The 11,422-nt window shown below is 39.1% G+C and overlaps 1 long non-coding RNA gene and 1 pseudogene across 1 annotated transcript; one reads left to right on the forward strand and one right to left on the reverse strand.

Moving 5' to 3' along the window:
* The first annotated feature begins 573 nt into the window (after positions 1–573).
* On the forward strand, positions 574–4,262 carry LOC122462082. The gene is made up of 3 exons (XR_006284425.1): positions 574–788; positions 2,429–2,546; positions 4,071–4,262. It is a non-coding gene; the product is annotated as an uncharacterized LOC122462082 (long non-coding RNA).
* LOC114018501 lies at positions 900–1,002 on the reverse strand (annotated as a pseudogene).
* Positions 4,263–11,422: the final 7,160 nt, after the last annotated feature.

Here is an 11,422-nt window from a genome sequence, read left to right on the forward strand (position 1 = left end):
AAAAAGTGAAATTTCTCCTGCAAATCTTTGGATTTCTTCTTGTAGTCTGTGCCAAATAACTCAGAGCTACAGGAAAAACTCCATTATTATAGTTTGGGAAGGACTATCACACTACTATAGTATTATGTTTTATGGCATATAAACAGAGAATTTAAATATTCTTGCTGGAAGTTTGTAATGTAGCACTACTTTATTTCATAGAATTCAGAAGGATAACACATAAGAACTCCAAAACCGAGAGAGACGAAGCAGGCTTCTCATTAAAACAGAGAGGTCCAACTAGGCTATCTGTCTGCTGACTGACAGCTGCTAGATGAAGACGTCATACCCCCCAACAGTGCCCCATAGCCTGCAAGCAGGATGAGCATTAAAAGCAAAAGCCTGAAATGTAAAATAGTAGCATACAATTTGAATACAGTTTTAAATATACAACTTATAGTGAAATCCAATTTTTGTTTGTTCTGTGCTGCATGAGGCTATTGTTAGGTGGAAGGAGGGAGGCATAGGTATGGTGAGCTGAATGCAACTGTACAGGTCCAACAATAATATGCAATCTGTTTATTACAGGATAACAGAACTGTCAGAAACAGATACTCTCAGCAAGCATCTACCATCTTTAACTATAATGCCTTGCCTAGCACTTGGAAGATACTCTTCAACAGAGTTAATGGGCGCCCTGCAAAGTTTGCCCAAGAAGATAAATGCTGATATTAACAGATGAGATGTGTCTTATGAGATCACTTCCAGGAAACCTGGTGGCCATTCTGGAATCCTGAAAAATACGCCATGTAAATACCAGTTAAGTAGGAAAAGGCCTTTTTTGAATTAAACTGCCATGTGTCTGTTACTCCCTGTAGCTGAATCATGTCTGACTTTCTCCCTTCTCTCTTTTATTCACCTTCCTCCTTCACCTGGTGGCCAGGAATTGCACCAGCTCAAGACACTTTCGGCTACACTTCTCTAGTTACAAACTATAGAAATGATCCCTGAAAGTATAGTCTCAATCATGGTAATTTACTCAGACTACCTACAGATACATATATGGGTACTACATGTGAGGTGGGAAGCACTGACAAATGTACCTGAACTTATTTAAGGAATCTAGGTGCTTTTAACCTTCAGGGTTTTTTTTTAGTTTGCCTGCACTGGGTGGAATGTGAAATTAGAGGCATTTTGGGTTGATGTCTAGAGGCAGGGGAAATCTCCAAGATGTGCCAGAAATTGATCCCTTCTGTTTTTACCCAGGAGGAGATCATAATGGCGGGGAGGGGAATACTGATGGCTTCTTCTTTATCTCCTTTGAGTTTGGGTGTCATGGAAGAGAGGCACAAGCCAAAGGAGTTGAGGTAAGAGAAGAAGACAACTACTTTATGTTCATTTCAATGGTCTCTCTGTCCCACTGCTGATGGTGGTTCAACCATGGAATGGCTGCTGAGTCATTTCAGGTGCAATGCCCATTCCTCATTAGTTTGTAATGATAGTTCATGCAGTCAGATTGAAGAACCAAAGACCCAGAGGAAAACGTCTTTCTTTCCAAACGACATGTTCCTTTGGGCAGCAAAAAATGAGTAGGCCAAGCTGGCCAACCTCAGAAAAGGAAGAAGGCAGGGAAGTGTGGCTGTCTGAGGAAGAAGAAGAAAGGAGCATGCTGAGCAAGGGGGCTTGTCTTGGGGTTTTTTTGTCCTAAACAGCAAAGAACCAAGGGAGAGGCTGTGGATAAAAAAGGCTGGATGCTGTGACTGTGTAGGAGGCCCCAGGAGGGATCTGCAGGGCATAAAGAGAGTGGAGGAGAATGGTGCCTCTGTATAAACCAGAGGGAAACATTTCTGCAAAGATATCACACAAAGAATGGTCAACTTTTTCTTTAAAAAAAAATCAATTTTTTTCAGCCAGATCTAGTATAAGGTCAAAGGCAGCTTATCAGGCAGTGGTCAGAGATGAGAGCTCTGCCTGAGCCAGGAGTAACAGGTTCTCTCCTGTGAGGAAGTTGTCCATTCAGCCCAAAGCTCTCCAACGGATAGGGGGATTGGCCACTATTCAAATAAGCCAGATGACAAAAGATGAGAGATCAGGAATTGTGTGATACTTACTGTATTTTTACACAGTAGACAAAAATCTGTAATGTGTAGCCTCTTCCTATTGCTTTCCCTCCTGCATCCTACACCTCAGGCCAACATCTTCCAGAGCATTACTTCAGTTCTATCCCTTCTAACTAAACAAAAGTCGTTCCATAAGTACTTCTCATTGTCAGCTGGCAGCCTCATGGCTTCTCACCTTCTTCTTGAACAGAAGCCACAGTCACTTCAGTGAGACGGGAGACAGCCAGATGGTTAACTCTGTTTGCAATGTCCTTGCAGCATGTCACTATTTTCCTTCTGCCTGATGAGAGGAGGTTTCTGACATTATCCTCTTTTTCCTTTACAATCAGGGCCATCTGATCAGGGGTAGTCACAAGAGTCAACATTAGCCAGGAATTCTGGTGGTAAGTGTTACCCAGTCTTGGAAGGTGTGCACCAAAGACAGAGGAGCAATGAATGGTCAATCTGGTGAGTATTTGGGAAGCAAATTATTGAAGTGTAATCACACCTTACATAGAAGGTGTGATTTGGAAATATGCATTTAAACTAGCTGTATTTATAGTATGGTTTTAGAAGTTACAAAACTCTCTATATGTCACTAAATTACAACCCATTAGTTAATAGCAGTTCCTTAACTTGTTTGGTTCTGTACTTTCCTTATCTCTGTTTTGGACACTTCATGCCAAACCAGTTCGGTGTAGAAGTACATCCCAGCCTGTGCTAGGACACACCAGGCATGTATCTTGGCTTTGGCAGGCCTCCTATTTTCTAATGCCAAAACTGACTTCAGCTTTGCAGAGTGTTGTGGGATACTAGACATGGGTGACCAGAATAGTCGGGAGAGCATAATACATTCAGTAAACATAACTTCCCAAAACACACACACACACACATACTAATAGCAGGCACATAATACCTGTTAATACAGTGTATACTACGCCTAATATATATGTATTGGTTAACATGAGGGAAGTGAGAACAGAACCATCCCTCGAGAGTTTACAGGTATACAGATTTGGTTCTGGCCAGCTGCTATCTCATACTGATCAGGAAATCTAAAGTAATCTAAATCTTTGTTTTGTTTACTTCTTTATGAAGTTAAAAAAGAAATCTAGCTTCAAAGTTTGGGGTTTTCTTCAAAGTGTTTCATTTTCCACTTTTCTTCATATAAAAAAGAAAATATCATTACTGACTTCTTTTTGGTGGAGGTTTTTCCCAAGATCCTTGAAAGACCTGGATGATGATATCACTGCTTGAAGCTGAAACTTGACTAACAGCTTTCCTAGTTCCAAGTAGAAGTGTGATAAAGGCAATATTGAATTTCAGTATCTCAAGTTTAAATTTGCTAAGATGTCACCATTCAGCTTTTTCAAAGAACCTGCCACAGTCCTTCAGCAAATAATGAAAGTCAGAACCTTGTATTTATAAATGTAAAAAACAAATTGTAAATAATAATAAACAAAAACAAATAAGAAATTTTTTTTGTAAACAAAAGACTATCTTTAGAAATCATAAATGAGAATCAAGGGACAAACACCATTTTGTATGCTTTTTTTGCAATACACATTTGTAGGAGAAATTCATCTTCAAGCAATATAACTAACTAAAAACATCTGTCTATATACGTTTTATAGGGAATAACAGTGCCTCTTGGGTTGAGAAATGTGACCTCCAGTGGGCAACAATGTCCTTGCAGTGAAGTTTTGGACATTATACTCACTTCTGAGAGTCCCTTTTGCTTTTTTCAAGCCTTGGGAACTAGTTATTCCCAATAATCTGAGCCTCCATCTGCATCTCTATGTACAGTACGTATTTCTCTTTATTCTGATAAACATTCTCTATATAAATAACTATTTTCCTCTTGTATACATGTATATAATGTGTACACACATATTTAATCACCATTGCAAATTATATATCATAATAGAGCAGGTGAAGTATTAGGTTTCTCTGTATGTATTATAGTTTTCTTATTTTCATTTCTCTCTACAGACCCTATATTTACAAACATGTTCACCGAGTGCCATATGGACAAAACAGTTCCTGGTAAAAATTTGGACAACAATTAACATAAGCACTGCAGGAGATCCCAACTGTTGACCTCTAAAAAGAACAGGTTTCAGAGTAACAGCCGTGTTAGTCTGTATTTGCAAAAAGAAAAGGAGTACTTGTGGCACCTTAGAGACGAACCAATTTATTTGAGCATAAGCTTTCGTGAGCTACAGCTCACTTCATCGGATGCATACTGTGGAAAATACAGAAGACATTTTTGAAACCATGAAAAAATGGGTGATATCACTACAAAAGGTTTTCTCTCCCCCCACCCCACTCTCCTGCTGGTAATAGCTTATGTAAAGTGATCACTCTCCTCACAATGTGTATGATAATCAAGGTGGGCCATTTCCTGCACAAATCCAGGTTTTCTCCCCTGGCATATGTGTTTATTTATCCCAACATTCCCTTTTAATTAACAGTTCTGAAAGGTGTACTTGGTTATGACTATTGTGTTCTAATAACATGGGGAAATTCTAAATAGGTTCAGTGAAGTTTCAGTTCAAAACATATTAAATAAAATATTTCTAGGCAAAAAATCTGCTAAGGAGTTAGCTCATCATGAATAACATTTATTCTGGCCTCAATTAATACTAGAGATTAGCCAGAGTAGTGAAGTTTATATTCAGATCTGGAATCAGATTTTAGTGCAATGTTCCCTGAAGTGCAGAGTGCTTGGGTTTGATGCTCCAGCTTGGTCCATTTTAGAAATGTTTGATTGTAAAGTTTGTATCTGTAGTCCAGAATTTCAAGAAGGGAAAGGAGTGAGATGTCAAATTCTGTGTTCTGCTTTGAGCCCATCTGTGACAGAATATACGTCTGTGTTCACAGCCTACACACTATTGTCATTGTTTTGGTACAAGGCAAGCCTTGTGAGGTATCATTTAAAAACTCATAATTTGCGGATCAATAATAATACCATGGCAAAATGCATGTAGTAGAGTTATATGTGAAGTTTTAAACAAAAATTGAGATCATGACTAAAAGTATGTTTTCTAGAGAAGTCTGGGAAAAGGCCAAACCAGTTTCTTGAGACAAAGAGTAAGCTGTCTCAGCCAGGTATAAACAAGACTGATGGACCATTACCTGTTAACTGGCCATTCTTTGTCAGGAAAGGGGGCTTGGGTGAAAAATCTACATTTTAGCAAAGAGTTTCCTTCCACACAAACTGCTTCCAGCTGGAAATTCTCAAATGGAGAGACAGGAATATAAAAAGGAGGGACAAACACCCCAAGGCACTCACCCTTCCCCCCGCCCATCACATTCATTGCACCTGAAGCAACAACAGAAGCCTTCATTGGACTCTGGGAGAAAGGGTCATTAAGATTGCTGAGAGCATGTGGTGGGAGAACTTTGCTTTGAATTTACCATAGTTTGTTAAGTTAATCACCAGTAGCATTTTATTTTTATTGTATTTCTGATTTTTATGCCTCATTACTTGTCCTCACTTAAAATCTGTTTCATGGTAGTTAATAAACTTGTTTTATTGTTTTATCTCATCCAGTGTATTTAAATTGAAGTGGCTGGACAACTCCATTTGCGGTGACAAATTGTGCGCATATTATTCTTTTAAAGAAATAATGGGCTTAATATAACTTGTATTGTCCAGGAGATGGCTGGGCAGTACAGGACATACATTTCTGGGGGGAAATCTAAGACTGGAGGTGTCTTGGGGTCACCCTGAAGTATAACCAAACTGGTCAGAGCCAGAGTGTAACTCAAAGTATAGCTTGCATGCTGTAAGGCGGTTTGTGAGCAGCCCAGGTGGGAGCTATTTCAGTAAGGCATTGTAAGACACTCAAGGTTGCAGGGTAGGGGCTGACACAGCTGATCATTAGTCTAAATTGCACCCTGGTATGTCACACCATCTCTGAAAAATAACATGACATTTGCTTTGAAAACTGGAGTAAATAGCCGTGGTAGTTATCTGTCTAATGGGGTGGGTTGAAAGAACAGTGACCAGAGGGGATGTGGGGGAACAAGCTATTCAGGAGTCCAACAGCTTTTAAGTGTTGGACTCCTGAGTAGCTTGTTCCCCCCGCCTCCCCTCTGGTCACAGTCCTTTCAACCCACCCCATCAGACAGATATTTCAAAGACAATGAGTATATGTAGTGTATATGCATAATATACAAATGTATCCAGAGATGTGCATTGTGAATACACAAAATAACATAAAATGGCTCTTTGCTATTGGCTTTTTTTTAAATTCTAGCCAACACATTTTCAGTTGGTGTAAATCAAGGTAGCTTATTAACTTCAGTAAAGCAACATGGATTTACATAAGTTTATGATATGGCCCTCTAAATTAAAAATAAAATAGGAGTCTTAGTGTTATTGCATTAGGTTGTGGAACTTCCCAGGCATCATGGAAATATTTTTCCTCAAAGATGAATGTAATGTGAGTACTAAAGGATACATCTGGCTCTCAGGCACATGGTTTGTTCCTTTATATGAATTCAGACACCCAAGCACATAACCCACCCTCCCATCCCCCAGACCCTGGAAGACTATTTAAGGAATTGCATTAATTTTTAAGGCCATGTAAAGGTGGCAGGGTAGGGGTGATACAAGTAAATGGTAAAGGCCCAGCAAAAATGCAAAGCTTGTGGTACACTTTTACAGCATAACATATCAGTCTGTTAGTAAAAGAAGACCTTTTACCAGAAAAGCAACAACAACAACAACGCAGGTGTAGGCGCACAGGGTATTATTGAGTCTACTTGGCTGAGATCCTCTATTGCCTTACCTCAAGTGGATGGTTACACCAGAATGCACATTTGAAATGCAGTGAACATCAGGGCATTGCCAAGAATGAGTGAAGAGATACGACTTGCTGAAAATACTTACCAGAGGGATCTTATACCCTGGTAAAACTGTGCTGTGTACAGCATTTACATACTGGGAAAACAGAAAAATGGAATTCTAATGTATCTCTGGCTTTGCTGCATTACACAAAAGGAGAAAATAAAACATATAATTAAAATATTTGTAAACTACAGCAGCATCAGAGTGACATGATACCTTAATGATTATTACATCTCATTTCCATGTGAGGGACTGAGGTATGAGACCTGGGGGTGTTTTTGCCTTCCTCTGCAGCATGGGGCATGGGTCACTTGCAGGTTTAAACAAATGTAAGTGGCGGAGTCTCTGTAATGTGCAGTCTTTAAATCATAATTTCAGGACTTCAGTAACTTAGCCAGAGTTTAGGGGGTCTATTACAGGAGTGGGTGGGTGAGGTTTTGTGGCCTGTAATATGCAAGAGGTCAGACTAGATGATCATGATGGTTCCTGGTGGCCTTAAAATCTATGAGTCTATGAGTGGAGACCCCTGGATGTATTAGAGGTGACACACTCTCTGGGAGAGGGAATGAACATTGGTAAATACAGCATACTTGTGTTTTGAGCAACAGTTAAGATCAGCCCATGGGAGCATTTTTCTCAAAACATTAGCCCTTTTGGCTCTGCAAGGGAGATTAAAGGGATTTAAAAGAAAAAAAGTGACCACTGATGAAGCATCCATGAAGCCTCTAATACCATTTAAGAGATGACTGAAGAGACTTTACATTAGCCATAAATGCATATTGTTTTCTTAGGCAGCCACACCACTTAGCTGGATCATGCATGGAATTCAGTGGGATTACTCCCTTCAGTAAGGACTATCCATGTGAATAAGGATTTGGCCAATGTACAGCGATTATAATAATAATTACCATGTAATTTATAATTTTACCTGAAGTACAGAAGATTTTTTCTTAAACTATGTCTGAAATTCCAGGAGTCTTGGAGGAAATGGCTGGGTAAAGAAAAACCTGCATGTGAATATCTGGAGTATATGTGGAAACATTATTTATAAACACTGAATATGTTAAACTGTGTCACATTGTCTGTTCAGAAGAGGTCATGCCTGCATCACCAGTGAAAGTATTTGAATCTACAGAAGCTGGGGAAGGAGGAAAAGAGAAATAAAAGATTAACTGATGTTTAAAGTATCTATGCTGCCAACCTCCTGCTTGTGGGAGCCTTATTCACATTAAAAAGTGCAGAAAGAAAAGAGGTGAAATAGGAGGGAAAGTCACCCTGATTGGACAACTAATTCCGTAGAGACAATATCCTGTATGAACATACAGCAAAATGAAATTCCTTGTGACTATTAAGCTAAATGATTCATGCAGAGCTGAAGATCTGATTTACAAAAGAAGATCAATGATTAGGTAAATCTCCAGTCTTGTGTTTGCTTTCTGTCATTGTTCCTGGAAGGTTTTCAACTGAAAAATACTTTTTTCATAATTACTGGAAGATATTTCTGTCTATATTTTTCAAAATACCATCCAGTGGAAACAGAACAGATGTTAAAAGAACTATACTCATTTTGTTGATCTAATTCTTTTATTTTGAGACAAACACTTTTTGACATGAATATATAAACTGAAATATATATATATATTATATTTTGGCTTATATAGCGAGAGACATCTTGATAAAATGTTATGAGCTAGCTCCTCAGCTTGTGTGAATCAGCTACTTACTTTAAACCTGCTTCATCCAATGTGCTGAGCCAGAATTTGTTTCAAAGACTATCTGTTCTTTCAGAATATTTCTGAGAAAGTGGAGAGAGTGTTCTGGTTTAGACAAGTTGGAAGTGATATTAGACCGTGACATTGGTTCCCACATAGCTGTAGATGACCATGTTAAATAAAGGACTGATTTAGAACCAGTGAATTCATAGGGAATTTTTCAGAATACTTTAATGGGAATAGGACTGGGCCTTAACTTGCACCACTCATATAAATGGGACTATTTAGAATTGTACTTTATGATTTCTCCGGCACTCAGACATATCTGTAGGAAGCTCTTCATTTGAACTGATTATATGATCTAGAGTAGCCAAATCTAATCAGTTTTATATCCTTGATGAAATCTTAGCACTATGTAAAGCTTTTTTTAAAAACAAAAGGAAATAAATAGGCCTTGGAGTCTAAATATGCAATAATACAATTATTGGTCCTATTAAATGATATATAGTTTTTGGACCATAACTCAAATTCATGCTTTGGACCATAACTCAGACTTCAGTTCAGTCGTGAGGGATAAATTTGGCTCCTCAGGCAAAAAAGTAAAGTTCTAGGAAGCATACATTATATACTCCAGTCCTGCAAACACTTATTCATATGTTAACTTTACACTTTTGTGTAGTCCCAGTGATGTCAATGAGACTGCTATACTTAGGACCTGATCCAATTCCCGATAAAGTCTGTAGGACCAACCCAAATGACATTAATGGGTTTTGTCAGACCCTAGTGCTCACTAATGTTTAGGAACCTCTCTATGGATAACCATCACAAAATGTTTATGAAATTTCTATTTTAATAAATGTATACCAATTTAGCCATAGTGGGTACAACACCGCTGAATTCTGTGAAGTTACTGTGACAATTGACAATATCCTGTAATGTACTGAACAAACCTTATGGAATTAAAATAAGCTTTACTGAGCTGAGTTAAACTTTATCAAATTTGTGCCAACACCTTTGGGGTACATTGTATTAAAAATGCAATTGTGTACATGTTTTGGCATTGCATGTATCTTCTCTAATAGGGAGGGGGATGCTAATGAACTTCCTCTGCTATCAGCCTCTGGGGAGATATGCATAACTAGTTCACACTGGATTCTCCAGAGACCCTCAGACAAAGAAAAAGACTTTTGGATAAAAAGACTGCATTTTGGCTGACTCAGGACTCTCTTCCTGATCTAGCAAATACCAGAATTCCTGGTCTACAGAGGACCCCAATCCTCAGGAGAGGATTGGAAGGACTTGGTCTACTAAAGCCTCGTAAGACTGGGTACCTATTCTGATCTGAAGCTCTGATGAACTGACTCCAGCTGGACTTTCACCTTCAGCCTGCGCCTAGACTCCAATCCTGATTTGGCTTCTCTGTGAACTCTGACCTCTGTTCTAACCCAAAGCCTGTCCCTCGGGCCCCGGTTTCAGCGCTGCCCTAGGTTCACTTCTGACTCTCTGGCTGGCTCTGACTGCCTAGAACCCAAAGCCTGACAGGTGATGCCTCATAGGCTTATTGGCAGTGTGTCTTTTAGCGTTTTAATATGTTTTCTCTGTAACGCTTTTTATCCTAAGAATAAAGTAGGCTTGCTTAGAAAGAACTCTGTGGTAACTTAGATAACAGTTTTCAGTATGTATGTATATATATATAGATAGATAGATAGATCTTCTTACTATATGTTCCATTCTATGCATCCAATGAAGTGGGCTGTAGCCCACGAAAGCTTATGCTCTAATAAATTCATTAGTCTCTAAGGTGCCACAAGTACTGCTGTTCTTTTTGCGGATACAGACTAACACAGCTGCTACTCTGAAACCTGTCATTATGCAAGGCACTGAATTTAGCTGTATGGAATGGAAATCCATCAACTTCATGAAAAAACTCGTACAGATACAGACAGACATCATCTTCCTTTCCAAATGCAAACAGGTGGACGTCATACCAAAAGGACTAAAGGTAAAAAATCCATTACAATCTACATATCACACAGACTATGCTGTGAGATTGTGCCACACACTCTCAAAGAAACTGCAAAACCACCTGATCAACATCCTATACAGCAAACAGGGAAAGATTAAGAATGAGCTCTCAAAACTGGATACTCTCATAAAAAACCAACCTTCCACACAAACTTCCCCATGGATAGATTTTACAAAAACTAGACAAGTCATTTACAACACAAACTTTGCTTCTCTACAAAGGAAAAAGAACACTAAACTGCTACATGCCACAAGGAGCCACAACAGTAGTTCCCTTACCCCACCCAACAATATTATTAATCTTTCCAGCTATACTCTTAGCCAGGCCGAAGAGTCTGTCCTATCTCGGGGCCTCTCCTTTTGTCCCTCCAGGCCCACAAACATGATACAGTTCTGCAGTGACCTAGAATCCTACTTTCAACGTCTCTGACTCACAGAATATTCCCAACACACCTCTGAACAACATACTAACCCACAGAATCCTTCCTACCAACACTACAAAAAGAAGGATTCTGTGTGGACTCCTCCTGAAGGTCAAAACAACAGACTGGACTTCTACATAGATTGCTTCCGTCGACGTGCACGGGTTGAAATTGTGGAAAAGCAGCATCACTTGCCCCATAACCTCAGTCGTGCTGAACACAATGCCATCAACAGCCTCAGGAACAACTCTGACATCATAATCAAAATGGCTGACAAAGGAAGTGAGGTCGTCATCATGAATAATTTGGAATATGAACAAGAGTCTG

Source organism: Chelonia mydas, chromosome 1, assembly GCF_015237465.2.
Source record: "Chelonia mydas isolate rCheMyd1 chromosome 1, rCheMyd1.pri.v2, whole genome shotgun sequence".
NCBI classification, from domain to species: Eukaryota; Metazoa; Chordata; order Testudines; family Cheloniidae; genus Chelonia; species Chelonia mydas.